The sequence below is a fragment of the Heptranchias perlo genome, chromosome 15 (genome assembly GCF_035084215.1).
Source record: "Heptranchias perlo isolate sHepPer1 chromosome 15, sHepPer1.hap1, whole genome shotgun sequence".
Lineage (NCBI taxonomy): Eukaryota > Metazoa > Chordata > Chondrichthyes > Hexanchiformes > Hexanchidae > Heptranchias > Heptranchias perlo.
Window position 1 is genome coordinate 45513788 of NC_090339.1, and position 19656 is coordinate 45533443.

Consider the following 19656-nt stretch of genomic DNA (forward strand, 5'->3'; position numbering starts at 1 on the left):
GGTAATAGAATAAAATCCAGTCAAAATGGCAGTTTTAAAAAATTAATAAATTACTTCGAAAAGTGAATGAAATGTAATACCATTTGTCTACTACCCCCAAAAAATCAGATAGAGGTAGATCCTTTCCTAGAAGTTACCGTGCACTTTGAAATCCTGTAGGCCCATTTGACGAGACAATTGCAAAAGCACTTTGCCAATATTCTCTCCCTTTAATGAGTTCAGTGCCCAGCACTTCAATTTAGACAATATTTGCCAATGGTTTAAGAGCCACTGTAGAAACTATCCGAGCAGGTTTGGTGGGACAAATGTCTCCTTCCCTCTTTCCCATCCTTCCTCCTTCCCTATCCTTAAAATTGCACTTTATCAAACGAAAGGGATGTTTTTTTTAAAAAAATGCCACTTCCTGCACTGTCTAATGTCCGATAGCCTATTTATCTGCTGAGATTGATTTATTTTGATATGGTTACATATTACTGTAGACAAGATTACCAGCCTTTTTCAAAGGGTAAATTGGATTAAAATAAACAATATTTTACGAATCAACCTTTTGTTCTGTTTGGTCTCTTGCCGGTTCTCAGCTGTTTTCAATAGGAGACTGTGTGCATCATTCGAGTCTGCGCATTGGCTCGCTGCTAACAACCTGCAATGCTGATTTACAGCCCGAGTCAGATTCAAAGCGCCTTAAAATAGTTCATCGAATTATTGGTCGCATCTCTAATTCTCTCTGCACGCGTTGCCTTCATTCCCAAACGTTGCAAATCGGGGACGATCAATACCAGACTGGGAAAGCACGTCTCTTTAGCGTGTCTTGGAATATGTAACGTGTAATATTTGCTGGATATTTCGACAATTTTGCGCAGTCAGTTCTGAAATTATCAATATTCCATTTCAAGCCACGGTCTCCCATTGCGACTATAAAGTGACCCCCCGCATCTTCTCCAGCTCCTGTACGTTGACGTCAATGAAGCCATAGACCCGACTTGTTTTCAACGTGGGCAAACTTCGGATGTGAAGCCCCATCAATGACGGGCTAGCCGCACCGTTTCTGCATTGCAAATTGCTCGCGGACATTCCCTGTGTCTTCTCCTGAACCTTTCATAACAGACCCCGTTAGATTCAATGCCCACCGCCACCCCCTTCCCCTCAGTCATTTCGGGTCCAGTAGTCTGTTTCAGATTTCTTCCTGTGGGTGTTTGATTTCCAATTATGGAAATAGAGATGAGATGTTATATAATGGATACTACAGCTTTTGACTGAGGACCTTTATTTTACCAAACACCAAATGAACCCTATTTAAAATTATTATACTGTGGAAATGTATTTTGTATCTTAGCTGCGTTTTAGATTCACCGTTTCATCGTGGATGTTCTGATCACATGGATCATCGCGAAAGGAGCACAGTCTTTTTTTCTAAAAGGGCGTTTGACAAACCTTTTTTGGTTAGCAAACGCTTCCTGCAATGCACAATTCAAGTAGAAACAGGTAATTTCGTCACAAACTATGCCGTTTTAACACTTACGTGTGATGTAATGGCAAATGCACTGTCTCTAGAAGTGTGACAAACCAATTCATAATATAAAAAATGAATATATATTCATGCACTATTGTTAACTGACGTCCATTGTTATGCTGAGAGATCATTTCAGGTGAGCTGATTGTAGATTGCTAAATCTGCCCTTAGTACCCAAGTTAGGGAAGGAAGAATCAGCCCAGGGTTCATGCTCCTGGTCACTAGTTGGAAGTGTATATGTGTGGGCAGTGGCTGAAGACAGGTACAGGTGGCCATAACTTGTCCCTCCCCAGCCCATGCTCAAATAATTTGTCACCACTCACTGTCTAAGGACACACAAGAATGACTATTTGAATAAGTTAAATGAGAGTGACTGACATGTGTGGAACTGAATCCCTATAAGAAGTCTACATCCTCAGGAGGGAAAATTGAAGGACAAAAGAGGGGGGAAATCTTGCACAATTAATTCCATTTTCTACATTTTAAATATGTGCAAAACTTTTTACAAAAAAATTATTTTTCTGCATTAACACCCATTAATATTTTTGTTTGATTGCTGACAGGAGGTTCAGTTAATTTTTTTGAGTTATTAATATTGTGCATCTTACATTGAAAAACAAATAAAAAGCTAGCTTCTTCAATAACAAATAACACTGTAGCCTCCATGTAGAACTCTCTTTATCTTTCAGGCAAATTCAAATCCCCAGAGGCTGGCTCAGCTGCTATGTCATTGGACAATTTGTTTAGGTAGAGAAGAGATGGAGTCCATCTGCAAGTAAATCGCACTCACAAATATAACTTCTTCTTGCTGAGGATGGTGAATGTTTGTAACAGACTACCAGGGAGGCAGTGAATGAAGTGGGTGTTATCAGTTTTAAGATAATGATGGATACATTTTTGACAAACAGGGATATCAGAGGTAAATTGGGGTAAGAAGTCTATGGGGATTATATTGGATAACCCCCGAAAAAGGGCGAGGGTTGGTTGCGATGCATTTCTATGATTGTTACCTGCAGCTAACACTCCCTGCACTTTTGAGTGGTTGCACACACCAGCAAGGGGGGCGATATGGGGAGTGGCTAGCACCACTTAAAGTCAACAAGCACCTCTTAAAGGGGAGGTGCACTGCAGCTGTAGGAAGTGCTTTAAGTCCTTTGGGAAGTAAATCTGTGCTGGACTATAGTGAAGAATGGTGATGATGGGAACTCTGGAATTTTTAATGAGCAAGAACCTGGCAGCTTAAAGTGTGCAGAACTCTTATATTTTCAAAATATAAGATATGGGTCTGAGCGGAGTCTGAACAGAGATCAGAAATCGCACACGTAAAACACAGATGCAGGTCTCGTCCTTATGTCTAAAAACTGTTGTTTTATTTTAAAATATTGAATAAAGGTTTCACAAAACTACATCCTCCAATCTGCACGCCAGACCCCAACAATCTGCCGATCTCAGTTTGTACCGGGTCTGCGAGAGAGTGTGCACCAAGGTTCTCTGATGATGCACTAGAGGCCTTGGTGCAAGAGGTGGACAGAAGGAGGGGCATCCTATATCTGCAGGAGGGCAAGAGGCCCTCCAGACATATGCTCCCAAGGCAGTGGGAGGCAATAGCAGATGAGGTCAATGCCAGGAACATAGCAGCATTAACATGGATGTAGTGCGGGAAAAAGTTCAATGATTTAACATGAGTTGTCAAGGTGCATAAGTTCAAGTTTCAAGTGACATGTACCAATTGCACCATTAGTCGCATCACTGCTCCACGCACTACACACCCATCACCCACCTACCAACAAACTCTTTCAATCAGTACTTAACTCTTCCAATCAGATGCTTCATTTCACCCTCACACATCACCACTGTTGCAAGCCACACAATCACAACTCACAGGTCACACACATTGAAATCTATTCAAGCATGACAACCACATTACCCAAACATCTTGCAGGACACTCACCAACACACTTCCTGCTTTCTTGCAGGAGAAGGTGGTGCATAACAGGAGGCAGCAAGTGGCAGTAGTTCCATGAAGCATGAACCTGCTGTCCTCTCTGAGGATGACAACATTCCTGACCCACTCCTGCCACTTGTCAGTGCCCTTGTTATTGCCTGTCAGGCTAGCCAGCCAACTCCCTGTAGATCATTGAAACTTTATTATAGGAAGTAAGGAACAGGAGTAGACCATTTAGCCCCTCGAGCCTGTTCCACCATTCAATGAGATCATGGTTGATCTGTGACCTAACTCCATATACCTGCCTTAGCCCCATATCCCACAATACCTAACAATCTATCAATCTCAGATTTAAAATTAACAATTGAGCTAGCATCAACTGCCGTTTGTGGAAGAGAGTTCCAAACTTCTACCATCCTTTGCATGTAGAAGTGTTTCCTAACTTCACTCCTGGCTCTAATTTTTAGGTTATGTCCCCCAGTCCTAGTATTCAAGTATAGGAGACCTCCAAAAACAGGTAAGAATGCATCAGTAGCTAGAAGCAATAATCCAGCAACTAACCTGTAACTCCTGAATGATCCCTTTAAATAGTGCTGGTGGGGGGCGTCCTCCATGCCATTTAAGACCTGTTCAGTTGTGCGAGGTTAAGACAATGCGTTGGCTGGAGCATGAAGTTCCAACATAGCAGCGGTCCCTTTAAATCAGCGTTGCACACTGATTTACGTCATAATCTCCCTACTCTATATGTTGCCGGCGTTCATTAGGCAACCACCTTTGCCAAGATGGCGTCCTGCACAGGTCACGCCAGAAGTGTGCGTGCACATCTCGGACGCCATTTCTGGGGCTTTGGTGTCTTGGTAGCGCCTACAGAACGGGCCCAATTTAGCCCCCTCAGACCTTTGGGACCACCTTGATGGATAGGAATAGTTGCTTCTGGTCCTGTACAGTCCTAGGTTCCTAAGGAATTTGGGATATACCAGGGTGAGAGCAAGCTTAAGTAAGCATAGCGATGCCTTATGGACAACTTTGCTCTTCCAGGTCAATTGACTTAAGGAATTGGTGAGGAATTTTCCAGAGTTTTTCCTGAAATTGACCACAGTTTTTTCTCTGTTTTCCCAGGAGTTAGCTTTATTAACGGTTGGGGAGGGTGGTGCATGAGGTTGGATAGGGATAGAGTGATTATTGTTGAGCCTGGTGGTCTTTTCTTACCTTTCTTTTTCAGGGGAGGAAACTGTCTGGGAGGAGATACTGAGCCTGAAAGAGTCAGACCTCAGCATCAGCAGAAAGAATAATAAGTCTCGTACTTTACAACTTTACTACATATTTACTGTTTACAGGGGATTTTTTAAAACTGGTAATGACATTTTTGGTCCTAATAGAAACTTGTATTTTCACAGTAAACAGTTGTAATGCATTGTAACATGATGATTAAAATATCAGTTAAACCAATTGCAAAGAGGAGATTAACCAAAATGAGCCAACAATCCATTTGTGCCAATTGTTTTGTGTTGTTAAGTATGTGTGCTCAAGACATATTTGAAATTGGCTATCATATCTATCATTCTCTTAGACAACTAGTTAGTCACATATCTAAAGTGTCTAGTCTGCCATGTATGAAACTCTTGAATTATACAGCTAATGGCTTTCAGCATTATTCATGTGTGAGTGTTAGCAGGCTATTTGAATGTATTGAGCATCAGAACGAGATAGACAGACAGAGATACCCATCAAGGAACCAATCACAAAACACCAAATACAATGTTTGCAGAGAGCCTTAGAAAGTCATAAACCAGTGTTGTAACACATGGGAGTTCCCCCCTTCCCCAACCAGCACAGTCAGGCCCATTAACTACACCTCCTATTTTGGTATCATCTGCCAATTTCAACACTAATCCCTCCAAGCCTATATCCGAATCATTGAGAAATATAGTGAACAGAAGTGGCCCCAGAACTGAACTCTGAGGGACACCACTACCCATTTCCAACCACTCTTAACAACTGACCTTAACTTCTATTAAACACTATAAATAATACTATAAAACCAAGTGTTAAATAAAAATAAGGACAAAATGTATGATGTAAAAATAGTAACAATTACATCTGTGTGCCCTGGTCCAATTATCCCCTGCCCTCTAATACCACTTCACCTGAAGACTACACTTGTCGGCTCCCTGGGGGTAATTTTGACTTTGTGTAATAGTGTAAAATGGGTGATAGCGAATTGGCAACTCATTTTACATTTTTCCCGATTTTTATTTCCATTGACTTCAATGGAAATAAAAATCATGAGAGATGTAAAACAGACTGCCGATTCGCTAGCACCCATTTTACACTATTGTATAAAGTCAAAATTAGCCCCCGAGTGCAACACTGTGGGAAATCAACTAGTAATATGTTAAAAATCTTATATCTGTGCACACTTCCTGTCAATATTTTCCATTATAAATTTCTATGTTCACCTTTATTATGGAAACTAGCTATGCAAGCTTTTCACACTATAATTATACAAAACCAATTATTCACCACAACACTGAAACACAAAAACTTTTAAGTACACTTACTTCTAACCTTAAGCTGTAAAAGAAGGATATATGTGGGGATCAGGGAAGATGATTTCTTCTTGTCAAAGAAAATACATTTTTAATTTCACTGGAAATATTGACCAGAGGAAATCTTTCTGCATTAGCTTATGATATGGCAGCAAGAAACTATTAGAGGCAATTATTCTCACAGAATACTAAAGAGGAATTGTAAATACAAAGTTAATCAAGTGATGGCCAGAGAAATCTATTAGCAAGATTATTCTTAAAGAGCTGGGATTTATCGAAAAAATGGAAATGGATATGAAAGTGAGGGAATACTTGGTGAATAAATTGTCACTACACTATTAATATAGTATTTCTACTGCTTCTGGTGAGGGAAAGCTCAGCAGCAGTGCATAGTAAATGAAAATAACGAAACAACGGGCAAGCCGGTGGGTGTTCCCTTACCCATGACCTGACTGCTCTGCCGCTTGGCCAGTGTCCTAGAATATTAACAAACAGTGAACAGGGAGATCTACTAATATTACATATTTCTGGGCATAAGTATATATAGAGAGCAGCTGTACAATATTTCAAGTCATCTTTGTGTGTTTGTTTTTCTGGAGTAAAGTTCAGTATTCAGTATTTACTTTTAGGTCAGTTTGTGCTCTGTGAAACAGTGCAAATGTGAGACGCTCATTTGTGCTTTTATGCTGCACCTGAAGTATTACTTTAATTGAAAAGAATCCATAAGCAAGGTATTTTTCCTTGCTCCAATAACCATAAAGTATAGAATAGTAGAAAACAAACTATTATAGAGAAAAAAGTGGAAGGTTGCCATCATGTGGTCAAAATCTGTCATAGTCTTTGAAGGGATTGCACCCTCATGCCTATTTAATACAGCCAGATACAGCATCACCTCTAACATGTCAGTTTTGGCTGTTTTTACATTAACCAATAGGGATGAGCACTAATTTTGTTTCAGGTCGCAGCCCTAAAATATCTAGCATCCAAAGCCCAGTAACCATAGTTCAATGCGCAAGCTTCCTTGACTGCTAGACACTCTGCATCCTCTACTAAATGATAAAAAGATTTGCATTTATAAAGCACCTTTCATGACCTCAGGACATCCCAAAGCACTTTACAGCCTCCCTTCACCACCGGCGCACTGTGGCTGCAGTGTGTACCATCCACAGGATGCACTGCAGCAACTCGCCAAGGCTTCTTCGACAGCACCTCCCAAACCCGCGACCTCTATCACCTAGAAGGACAAGAGCAGCAGGCGCATGGGAACAACACCACCTGCACGTTCCCCTCCAAGTCACACACCATCCCGACTTGGAAATATATCGCCGTTCCTTCATTGTCGCTGGGTCAAAATCCTGGAACTCCCTTCCTAACAGCACCATGGGAGAACCGTCACCACACGGACTGCAGCGGTTCAAGAAGGCGGCTCACCACCACCTTCTCGAGGGCAATTAGGGATGGGCAATAAATGCTGGCCTCGCCAGCGACGCCCACATCCCGTGAACGAATTAAAAAAAATACTTTTTGAAGTGTAGTCACTGTTTAATGTAGGAAATGTGGCAGGCAATTTGCACATAGCAAGGTCCTACAAAGAGCAATGTGATAAGGATCAGATAATCTGCTTTTTAATGATGTTGGTTGAGGGATAAATTTTAGCCAGGGGACCGGGGAGAACTTCCCTACTCTTCTTCAAAATATTGCTATGGGATCTTTTACATCCACCTGAGATGGCAGATGTTTCATCCAAAAGACAGCACCTCTGACAGTACAGCACTTCCTCAGTACTGCACTGGAGTATCAGCCTAGATTTTGTATTCAAGTTTCGGGAGTGGGACTTCTAATGTCCCACAACCTTCTAATGTCAGAGGCAAGAGTGCTACTGCTGAGCCATGGCTGACACTACCAAATCATACTAAATCATCAGGCAATACTGATATATACTCAGAATGACACCGATGAAAATTAGTAACACCACCACCCCCCCAACACACACACACATGAACGCATATGCTCACCAAATTACTAGGTACACAAGCATAAAAGAATAACTGATTAAACTCCATACCTTTGTTGCTGGCTACAACTTATCTGCCAACAGCCCTGACAGGATACGGGAAATTGCAATTTTTGCACTGAGGGTGATTTTGTGTGAATGTGACCTGGCACTTGAGTGTTTGAAATTGGGGCAAGGAGTGGTATCATGTTTGAGTTCTAATGTTTATTGTACTGTTGATAAAAACTAATAACTATAATAATTAATCTCTCTATACTATAAGGCACGGGAATGAGTTAATAAAAGGGTCTTTTATTTAAAAATCAGATTTTTGATGTCTGGTTTACATCTTAGAAATTTCCCAACAACTTACTCAAAAGTAAGTCTATTTATAGAACCACATAGGTTTACAGCAATGAAGGAGGCCCTTTGGCCCATTGTGTTTGTGCTGGCTCTTTGCTAGAGCGATACAGAACTAATTCCATTGCTCCCTTCTCTCCCCATAACCCTGTATCTGCCTCTGTTTCAAATATTTATATTTATCCAATTTTCCCTCAAAAGATGCTATGGTCTCTGCCTTAACCATTCTCTGTGACAAAGCATTCCATGATCCAACAACATGTGTAAAGAAATTTCTCCTAACCTCTCCACTCATTCTCTTGGTAACAATTTTAAATCGATGACCGCTTGTCACTGATTCCCCAACAGAAGGAAATAGTCTTTCCCTGTTCACTATATCAAAACCTTTCATAATTTTAAAAACTTCTATTATATTTCTTCTTAGCCTTTTCTGCACCGGTAGAAATAGTCCCAGTACCCCAAGTCTCTTTGGTTACAAACTGAAGAGCTGGTAACCCTAATTATTCCCTAGTCTACATCCCATAGTGGACGCACTATTGTGTATTGTGATTAGGGAGGGAAAAATTGTCCAGGGCTTCTACTCCTGATCACATATAGATATACCCTTACTGGAAAAGTGTGTGTATGTCAGATGAGGATAAGATCAGGCTTACCAACACTCACTATCACTCAAGAATAATATGCACTTGGGCCAGATACTAGAGGATTACTCACCATGGAATCGTAGCCTTTGAGGGAATCAATAACTTCAGGGGAGGAGAGAAAAAAAAGGGAAATCTGTTATCTACATATGCCAGGAACTTGACTAGGTAATCTAAAATTAACCATTAAGAAACTAAGGTTGCACTTAGCCAGGCAAAGTATGAGCGCACTCTTCATTATCTACCAATCTCCATTATCTTCCAGGAGGGGAAGCCTCCTTCATAGGGCAGATTAGCGAGGTTCCACGTTAGGATATCACTACAAATAGACAACTGAAGAAACCTTCTCACTTAGTTTATTTTTCCAATTTACTGCACAATTTATCCCTTACATGAATGACTAACATTCTCATGTATCAGTATGTCAGCCTGATACTTTATTTATTGTCAACTCACTGTTTAGACATATTGAGCAATGGCTTAACTAATACTCCTAGGTCTCCTTCAGCTACCCCCTGCCAAGTTTTACAATGGAATACACATACATCCTATTTTTAGTTCCACCAGGCATTATTTCACATTTGTTCACATTAAACTTCATTTACCACTGATCAGCTCCAGTGCAAACCCTGTCAAAGTCTCTTTGTAAGATTTTAACTGCCTCTTTAGAGTCCACAGATCCCCCAATTTGGTTTCATCTACACCTTCAATAATTTTACTTTAAGACAGCAATTCCAGGTCATTGCAGGAACAGGATGGATCCCGGTGTGGACCTCTGGGGCATCCCACTCAATACCTCTCATGAGTGTGAATTAGCTCTCCTTACAGTTACCCTTTAGCCAGTTATTAATCCACATCCATGTCTTACCCTTACTAGGCACTGACCTTAGTTTGTAAATAAGACTCATGTAATATTTTATTACAGGCCTTTTGGAAATCAAAGTGTGCTACATCATATGATTTTCCCTTGTCAATTTGGAATGTCACCTCCTCAAAAATGTCTATGAAGTTGGCCAGGTAAGATCTATGCCTTCTAAAAACATAACCGTCATTTATTAGGTTATTTTCATACAGCTACTCTTCCAGTTTGTTTCTGATTTCATTATCTTTTCAACGATAGCAAACAAAGAAATTTCATACAAATATGTTAAGTTTTCATATCTAATCTAGCAAAGCGCAATTTCAAAGCTTTAAAAAATTAATTTTCTATAAGATAGTTTGATTCCCTATTTATTTATCCATTCTCACATTGCCCCAAGCACATAATCCATGAATTATGAAGTTACAAGTTATGCCGTTGTTGGTCATCATAGAATATTTTCCGCATTCCATTGTCATTCACATCTTCTGTTTATCCCGGGGTTGTTTAGGAACCTAAAAAGCATTTTGAATTTCTTCCTGTTATTTCCCCTTAGTGGGTAGTTATTCTCCCCAAATAGTTATTCTTTTGTGGTGTAAGAGCATAAGAAAAGTCAGGAACACAAGAAAGCATTGCAGCCTGTTAAAACTCATTCTTTTACACATTAAAAATAAAAATATAAAAGTGCTGGAAATACATAGGTCAGTATCTGTAAAAAGAAAAGTTTTGGGTGTATACACTTCACACCTGAAACATCATAAACCAGTCTTTTCTCTTCACAGATGCTGACTAACCTGCTGTGTATTTCAAGCATTTTCAGTTTTTATATCAGATTTCCAACATTTTCAGTTTTTATTTTTATTTTCCACCTGTACATTAACTCTCCCATCATGGCATCTAATTAAATAGTTCCAATGTTATTGCCTCTATTATCTTGCTTGTTAAATTAGTCCAAACATTTATTATTCAGTAAAGAAGTTGTTCTTAATATTTTTTCTATATTTGCACAAAATTCCATTTATATCCTACTGTGTTGGCATACCATGAAATAATAATCCAGTTTACCTTATTATGCCATTTATTATTTTATATACTTTGTTATATACTTCAGTGAGATCTCTCCTCATGATAAGGATCTTCAACAAGTGTGTTTGTTGTGCTTTTTCAAATTATATCGAAATACTTAGGGGGCACACGCAGCTAACTGCAATGAAAAGCATTCCAATGCAATCTCACAGGGATTAATACAGAGTATATGTTTATTTCAGTTTTAAAGACAATGTACAGTTAAAAATCACTAGGGTTTACATCATCATTAACCATTTCATGAAATATAATAATACACAATACTGTCAAAACTCCAATGATAAGCTATTGATGTGATGATGTAAACTGAAGCAATGGCACACCCTGTCCAAATATGTACAAAACAATGGGAAAATCTACTGAGTCATTTTGTCATATATTCATTCATGTTAGAGTATTTAAAGATCCAGTGCACCTTCTTATGGCATATACAGATTCTGCTTCAACACTGTGAAATTCGAAAATTTACAAAGGGCCAAATTTTCATGGAGGGAGCTTAGAGGCAATTTTACACATTTTTTTTTCCTGGCACATGTTCCTGCTTGTTTAGATTATTACCAGACAGCCACTTGTTTTGGCTATATTTTTGCAATATATGATTAGATATGAAAATAAAGCAAAGGTGAAAATAACTCATTTTGCAGTAGAAATCTGCAAATACCACCTTGGCATTGTCAGTGACAACAAGTAAGCTCTAAAAAATGTACCCTTATTTGTTCAAAACAGCAAATTTCTTGCCTCTCACTTCAAAAATTTGGAGACTAAATGAAAATTGAAGCATGCAAAATTGCCAGAGTTATCTTCAAGAATGAAATGAATTTTGTAAATGAAACTCAAATTTAACCAACTGTCATCCAGCAAAAATAGTTGAAGCAGAGTTGCTTAACTCTGTCAAAAGGAAACTGGATAACTATCTGATTATAAACATGATTTGAGGCTATACGAGCGGTATTTATTGAGGTGGTCGAATACTACGTGGAATAGTCCACTGCTGTTGAGGTTCGTGATGGACAGGGAGTTGATTGTAGAATGCAACAAGCCAGGACTAAATTATGGCTGAATGAATATTCTGGGGTGCTGCTTGATTACTTTTGGGGAGCAGGAAATTTAATAATTTTCCCTTAGGAATTAAATGGGTAAGTAAAATCTATGATTAAAGTAAATTGCACAGGATCTGTGGACAGAGATGGCTTGATGGACTGAATGCTGTTCCATTCTTTGTTGTGCCATACTTTATTGATTTAACACTGACAAGGTGACAGGTTCCAATCGTAGTGGGCACAAACACTCACTAAACCCATTCCCTAACAGGCAAAAGTTCCATCAGAGGTTAGTTAGGTCACAAGTGATATTTTCTATTTCCCACTCTCAGACAAACCCTGCCACTCTTTGATAACTAAATTGCATCAGGGTGGATTTCTTGCTCCTTCGCCTTGATCTCTGCCCTTGCTGTTCTTTCCCTGAATCCGTGCTAACTTCTGCTGTCCATCTTCCCCTCCCCTACCCATACTGGAAGAATAACTGGCACTGGCTTCATGTCACTCTTCCTTCTCCTCTTCCCACCCCATGGAGCTCAAAGCTCAATTTGTCTGGGTCACATAGCGTGGCTGGCTGTGGAAACTCTGGAGAAATCCATAAACCATTTTTCTGTGCACCCATGCAAGGAAACTATGCAGTTCTGAAAAAAAGATGGGACTTAAAAAAGGAAATCAGTCTGACACATCCAGAGCAGATCCAGATGATAAGATGTAGTGGCCTAACTATTGTCCTCCATGACAGTGTTCCTGGTGGTGGCCAGTAGAAACCCACAATAGCAAATATTTGGCTGGATAAAAATACTTGAACGGACTTGAAACAATCCTACTATTCCATGAACTGAAGCGAACAGAGACCAAAATTTAAATTTTTCACAAGTCAGATAGTGCATGAAAATTGTGTGCAAATAGGAATGATGATATCAGTGCTGATAAAATATTGAATACTTATTTCTCAAATAATTTTTAAAATCTTTATATTATGTTACCGTTATATTTGTATTAACTTCAATGTATTTGAGGATGCTGAAAATGTCAAATCACTAGCAAAATAATTGAGAACTTTGTTACTTTCAACTTGTATATAAATGCTGAACATTAAACAAGACAGTGAAGCTTTTAATTATTTGTTTGATTTCTCATTATATTCTGTTTGAAAAAGTTCAAAGTCTAATTGCCGTGTTATACTGCAAGTACTGGTTTGATACTGGTACCTATTTTAGAGCAATATGGGGAGGTAAACATGGAGTTACTGTGCCAGACCTGGATCTCTCTCTGGTCAGGTAAAGTGGAGCTTACATCTGCATGCTTATACATAAGGACAGAGCTCTGCTCGCAGCATCTAATGCCAGTTACATTATTTATGTTAACATACACATGATTAACAGTTGGCTCTTTACTCAACACCAAACCAATTTAAATGAAGTTTAAAAGTTCATTTTCCATGGCCAGATGTACTGATAAGAGAACTGTTCCAATGAAATAGCCAAAGTTTAATAAGCATAAAATGAACAATGCATCAAAATGAGCAGTTGAGAGGAAGGGATAACTAGTTTAATCCATTTAGTCCATTAGTTAACTCCTTTACAGCTTTCAATAAATCCACATTTTCTACCATAACATCCACAATATGAATTACTGGAATTTCTAATGCTGACTAGGTAGAATTTGAAAACCGTATACAGCCACAAACACCTTAATTAAAATAAGTCACTCAGTAAAGTAACAACTTTTAACTTAACTAATGAAAAAAAATTTTGCTACAGAAATACTATTGCAGTCCTCGAATGGTTATTCAATTACAATTGTGAACAAATCCCACTCTGACTAGATCTTGCTACAAGGTGTCAGCCTTGGCTCAGTGATAGCACTCTCACCTCTAAGTTAGAAGGCTATGGGTTCAAGTCCTGCTCCAGAGACTTGAGCATATAGGCTGAGGGAGTACTGCACTGTTGCCTTTCAGATGAGATGTTAAACCGAAGCCCCATCTGCCTTCTTGGGTGAATGGTAAAGATCCCATGGCATTAATTGAAAAACAACAGCACAGGGGAGTTCTCCTGGTGTGCTGGCCAACATTTGTCCCTCAACCAACACCTAAAACAGATGATCTTCTCATTTATTTAGTTGCTGTTTGTAGGATCTTTCTGTGCACAAATTAACTGCTGCATTTCCTACAACAGTGACTACACTTCAAAAGTACTTAATTGGCTGTAAAGCGCTTTGGGATGTCCTGAGGTCATGAAAGGCGCTATGTGAATGCAAATCTTTCTTTCTTTTCACGTTTTCATTGATTGGAGTTTACTCAGCTCAGCTGATGATGCCCTGCTGCGTCCACTCTGTCACTGCATCTTGTGCTGCTCTCAGGTGAAACCCAGGTAGCATAATATGGTTGTTCCTTGTCATTTCTTCTAATATCATCAAATCATGACTGAACAGCAATAACATGCTTGTGCGCATGCTGTAGTGAAGAAGTGAAAATAAGCCCAGCAACAGAGAAAACCTGACTTGCAGCCTAATACTTTGATCAACTGCTTGAATAACACTCTCTCTCACATACACATACACTTGCACCACAGCAGTTAATGTCCATTGTCCAATTGCTTCAGGCCATTGATTTTGATCTCCTTGGCAAATTATGAATTATTAGTCACAGAGATCCATTATTTACACCAAAAATATTATGCAAATTACAGGCTATAAAAATACAACTTTATAAAATAATTTTAACATCTCAAAAATGCCTGGCTCTCAAATAGTAAATGATGTGAGATTTAAAGTCACAAATATCCATTTCAGCACTATATTCACTTTCCAAGCTCTGTATTCATATTGGTGGTGTAATTTTGCATAAAGAATTACAGCAGGATGGCATAACTGAAGGTTAAATATAAATACTAAGAACAAAAGCAAATCTGGTCTCAAATTATCTCAGGATTCAACATTAACGACCCTTTGACTTCCTGTAATTGTTATCTTCTGACACATGGCAATGGAAGGTGAGGAGAGTTCAAATTTAGAGGTGATGGTGCTTTTTTTCACCTTGACATTTTTTAAGCCCATTAATGAATCTAAAATGTCACCATGCTAGTTTTCAGGCATCACTAAAGTTGCTGTTATTTAAGTTATCAGCTAGTTAAAATAACACCAATCGTGTTTTGTTTCGGTTTGTATGCCGCCTAATTAGCACCAGAAACTGACTTCCTTACTTTTCTGCTTTCCCACACCTAGGACTTGCATTCCATTTCTATATTGGGACAACCACCTGTGACCATAAATGGAAAAGTGCATCAAATGGCAAATTCCAGAAAGTATCTTCAACTATAAATTTCAGGCCAGATGTATATCACCAAGAAGCAGCTAACCACAAAGAATTGGCTGGTCTAAGCTCCAGTCCTGGAGCTGACAATGAAGCAAAAATAGAAACAATTCAGAATAACATAATGCCTTTCAACCTACCTTATGATTCCCCATTTCACTGCTAATATATTGACTTATATTAGAAGAATAGGAGATACTGCAATGAGTCTAATTCATTCATTATCAGGATATCAAGACTGTGGAACTCCTCATCTCATAGAATTACATAGAATTTTACAGCACAGAAACAGGCCATTTGGCCCTACAGGTTTACGCTGGTGTTTATGCTCCACATGAGCCTCCTCCCACCCTACTTCATCTCATCCTATCAACATATCCTTCCATTCCTTTCTCTTTCATGTACTTATCTAGCTTCCCCTGAAATGCATCTGTGTTAATCACCTCAACCATTTCACGTGGTAGCAAGTTCCACATTCTTACCACTCGCTGCATAAAGAAGTTTCTCTTGGAATCCTTATCTCCCTCAGCCTTCTCTTCCTCCTAAAATCTACAAGCATTTATAATTCAAACTTGTGTCACCTAATTACTTTATCTTGATTTACTTTGTCTTCTCTCCTACTCTTTTCAACCTTGGTGGTGTCCTGCACTATTGGCATTGGTCTTCACTAACAATTCTCAACATTAAAACATAAGTTCCATTTGCATGTCCACTGATCAATTTCTATATTTTGGAGATTATTAAACTAGAGGACAGTTATTGTTACATATACCACTATCATGAAATTGTTGAAAAGTTAAGAATTACATTAATCCTCACATGAAATAATTAAGATTGAATAGAAGCATTATTTTGGTGCATATGCAAATATTTCAATAAATACATTTACTGCTTTGAAGTAAGGTGAATTACTAAGCTGGAGCAGGTGCAGTTAGGTTGGATATTTGTTGGATATCCACTTACACAGAAATCAAGTGTACAGACTGAACAATTATCTGCATCTCTGTATACATATGTATACAGCACCAGCCAACAATAGTGAGTGAGTCAGCAAACAGTGATGTTATAAATAAAGTGTTCCCATGTTTTAAATGCCGTCTGATATCTCCTCTGAATGACAATGGACTAGAGGTGACATATTGACTGTTAATTATGCTGCGATCTAACACAGAGTGCTGTCATTGGCAACAATGTAAAAGCTGACTGCTGGAATAGGAAATACAGTATATTAATGTTCCGCTGTGCTTGTGTTTCAATAGGACTTATGGCATATTTTTCCCATCATGTTTTGAATATAAAGAGACCACATGATGCAATTATTCATCTGGCAGTAATGGTATTTCTATGATAGGACAGTAATCAGGTACAACCACCATATAAGAGACATTCCAATTTTAAAAAATAAAATTTATAGAAAGCAAATTATTTTACTTTGTTGATGTTACTTCCCAAACAATTTTCAGAGCTTAAAAGGATGAAAAAGTTTTTCTTTTAACAATGGAAATACTTTGAATTTACTTCAGAATAGACACCATATTTTTCAGGTATCTATTTAGACAATCAGCTTGCCATACTGAGGGATGTAGATGCATGTCAGTGATACAAAAATGCACCATGAGAAATTAAGGGACGAAAGAAACTGTTTGTATACATTAATATATTTCAGTTTCCAAAATAGATAATATTAAAAATAGTGAATTTTAGGATGTAAAATTGGGTCATGTTATGAGGGTTTCCACCTTCTCCCAAATCTAAAGGCAGATTGGGAGTAGCACTGTGGCTCGAGTTCTGAGGCTTGTTTTCTGGATGATGAAAATTCATTGAAAACTTTAATGTCCTTAATAGCGAATGTACTCCATATCATGAGAAATACAAGTGAGTGGGAGAAAAAGTTGACTCAAAATCATAATGTCCAATCTAAAACTGAATGGATGGCCAAATTACGTATAAGAGAGAATGTAGACGAAGCAATAGTGCAAGTTCCAACATGACTGAAGTTAGGAATTCTTTATTGCAGTGGGACATTGTAAAATTCAGTCTGGTCATGTTTTCTTTTACTTTATTTTTCTCAGAACTAATTTTCCCTCTTTCAAGTTATTTTCTGTAATTTCCTTCCTTTGCATCTATACCACACATCATTCATAGAAGACACCACGGTGTACACAACTATATAGAAATTTATCTCTATGTCCTAGAGGATAAATGTAAGGTACTTCAAAATAGGAAGAATAAAAGGCTGACATACATGCTCCATGAATGGTGTTGAACTAGCTAAGGATGAAGTTGATTTGAAATCTAGCGATGTTATTAGATTCACGAAATAAATACAGATGAGGGCAGCCAATCACCCATCCAGAGGGAAGAAAACGTACAGTACCCTATCACATCATTTAACTGCATCTCGAGTGAATCTAAGGCTTTTGTCTCATAATCCAATCTGGAACAGTCATCACTCTTCGCATGAAGTTTTCCCTGACATCATTCCTAAATTAGCTTTATGTCAGTTTTAATGTAATGTATAGTCCCTTACTTTAATATCCTGCCTTACCTGAAATAGTACTCACATTTACCTTTTCCATACTATTTAATATCTGTGTAACTCTATAAGATTCCCTCTACAATACTTCCTTTCAGACATAAAAAAGCCCCAGATTCTCCAGCCTTTCCTCATAAATCAAACCCCTGATGCCATGATTGATCTTCTCTGCATTGCCCCCATATTCTGAATGTTCCTTTTATGTATCAATATTGAACACAGTACTCAAGTCTAACCAGAATGCAACATAAAATATCTTGAGTTATAATCTATTGATTAGCAATATAGTTCAGCATTTTATTTACTTTGTTTATTGCAGCTCCAGTCATTTGGTATGTTAGGTGCTGAATCCATTATCACCCCGATATTACTTTCAATTTCATCTTTAGCTACTTCTGAACCATCCATAGTATACTTATGATGAGCATTTTCCTTCCAAAGTACAGTATCTTACATTTGTCTGTATGAAATTTAATCTGCCACTGTTCCACCCATTTACGGATTTATTTAATTTTTGCTTCGTAGATCCCTGCCTCCTCATTTCATATCGCATCCAGATTTTACCTTATATTCCCACTGCTTTCAATTTCAGTAACAGCCTTTCATAAAAACCTTTATCAAAAGTTTTTTGAAAATTTACATAATCTCAAATGGTTTTTCAGTCCATTTGGGATGTCATTTCCTCAAAAGAAGAGATTGGTTAAGCAGAATTTGTACCTTCTGAAGCAGAATTGGCTCTGATTTACCAGATTACAAGAGAAAGCTAGCTAGAAATATAAAAGCAGATAATAAGAGTTTCTATAGGTATTTAAAAAGGAAAAGATTAAGTAAAGTGAGCTTTGGTCCTCTAGAGAGTGAGTCTGGGGAATTAATAATGGAGAATAAGGAAATGGCGGATGAATTGAACAGATATTTTGCATCTGTCTTCACTGTAGAGGATACAAATAACATGCCAGAAATAATTGTGAATCAAGAGGTGAAAGGGAGGGAGGAACTTAAAACATTTACAATCACCAGGGAAAGGGTTCTGAAAAAATTATTAGAACTAAAAGCTGACAAGTCCCCACGTCCTGACGGACTTCATCCTAGGGTCTTAAAAGAAGTGGCTGCAGAGATAGTAGATGCATTGGTATTAATTTTCCAAAATTCCCTAGATTCTGGAAGGGTCTCATCAGATTGGAAAATAGCGAATGTATCTCCTCTATTCAAGAAAGGATGGAGACAGAAAGCAGGAAACTACAGGCCAGTTAGCTTAACATGTGTCATAGGGAAAATGCTAGAATCTATTATTAAGGAGATTATAGCAGGGCACTTAGAAAATCTCAATGCAATCAGGCAGAGTCAACACAGCTTTGTGAAAGGGAAGTCATGTTTGACTAATTTATTAGAGTTCTTTGAGGAAGTAACAAGCAACGTGGATAAAGGAGATCCTGTGGATGTGGTGTACTTGGATTTCCAGAATGCTTTTGACAAGGAGCCACATCAAGGGCTTACACAAAATAAGAGCTCATGGTGCAGGGGGTAACATATTAGCATGGATAAAGGATCGGTTAGCTAACAGGAAACAGAGGGCAGGCATAAATGGGTCATTTTCAGGTTGGCAAGATGTAACAAGTGGAGTGCCACAGGGATCAGTGCTTGGGCCTCAACTATTTACAATCTATATCAATGACTTGGATGAAGGGACCAAATGTATGGTTTATAAATTTTCTGATGACACAAAGGTAGGTAGCAAAGTAAGTTGTGAAGAGGACATAAGGAATCTGCAAAGGGATATAGATAGGTTGAGTGAGTGGGCAAAAATTTGGCAGATGGAGTATAATGTGG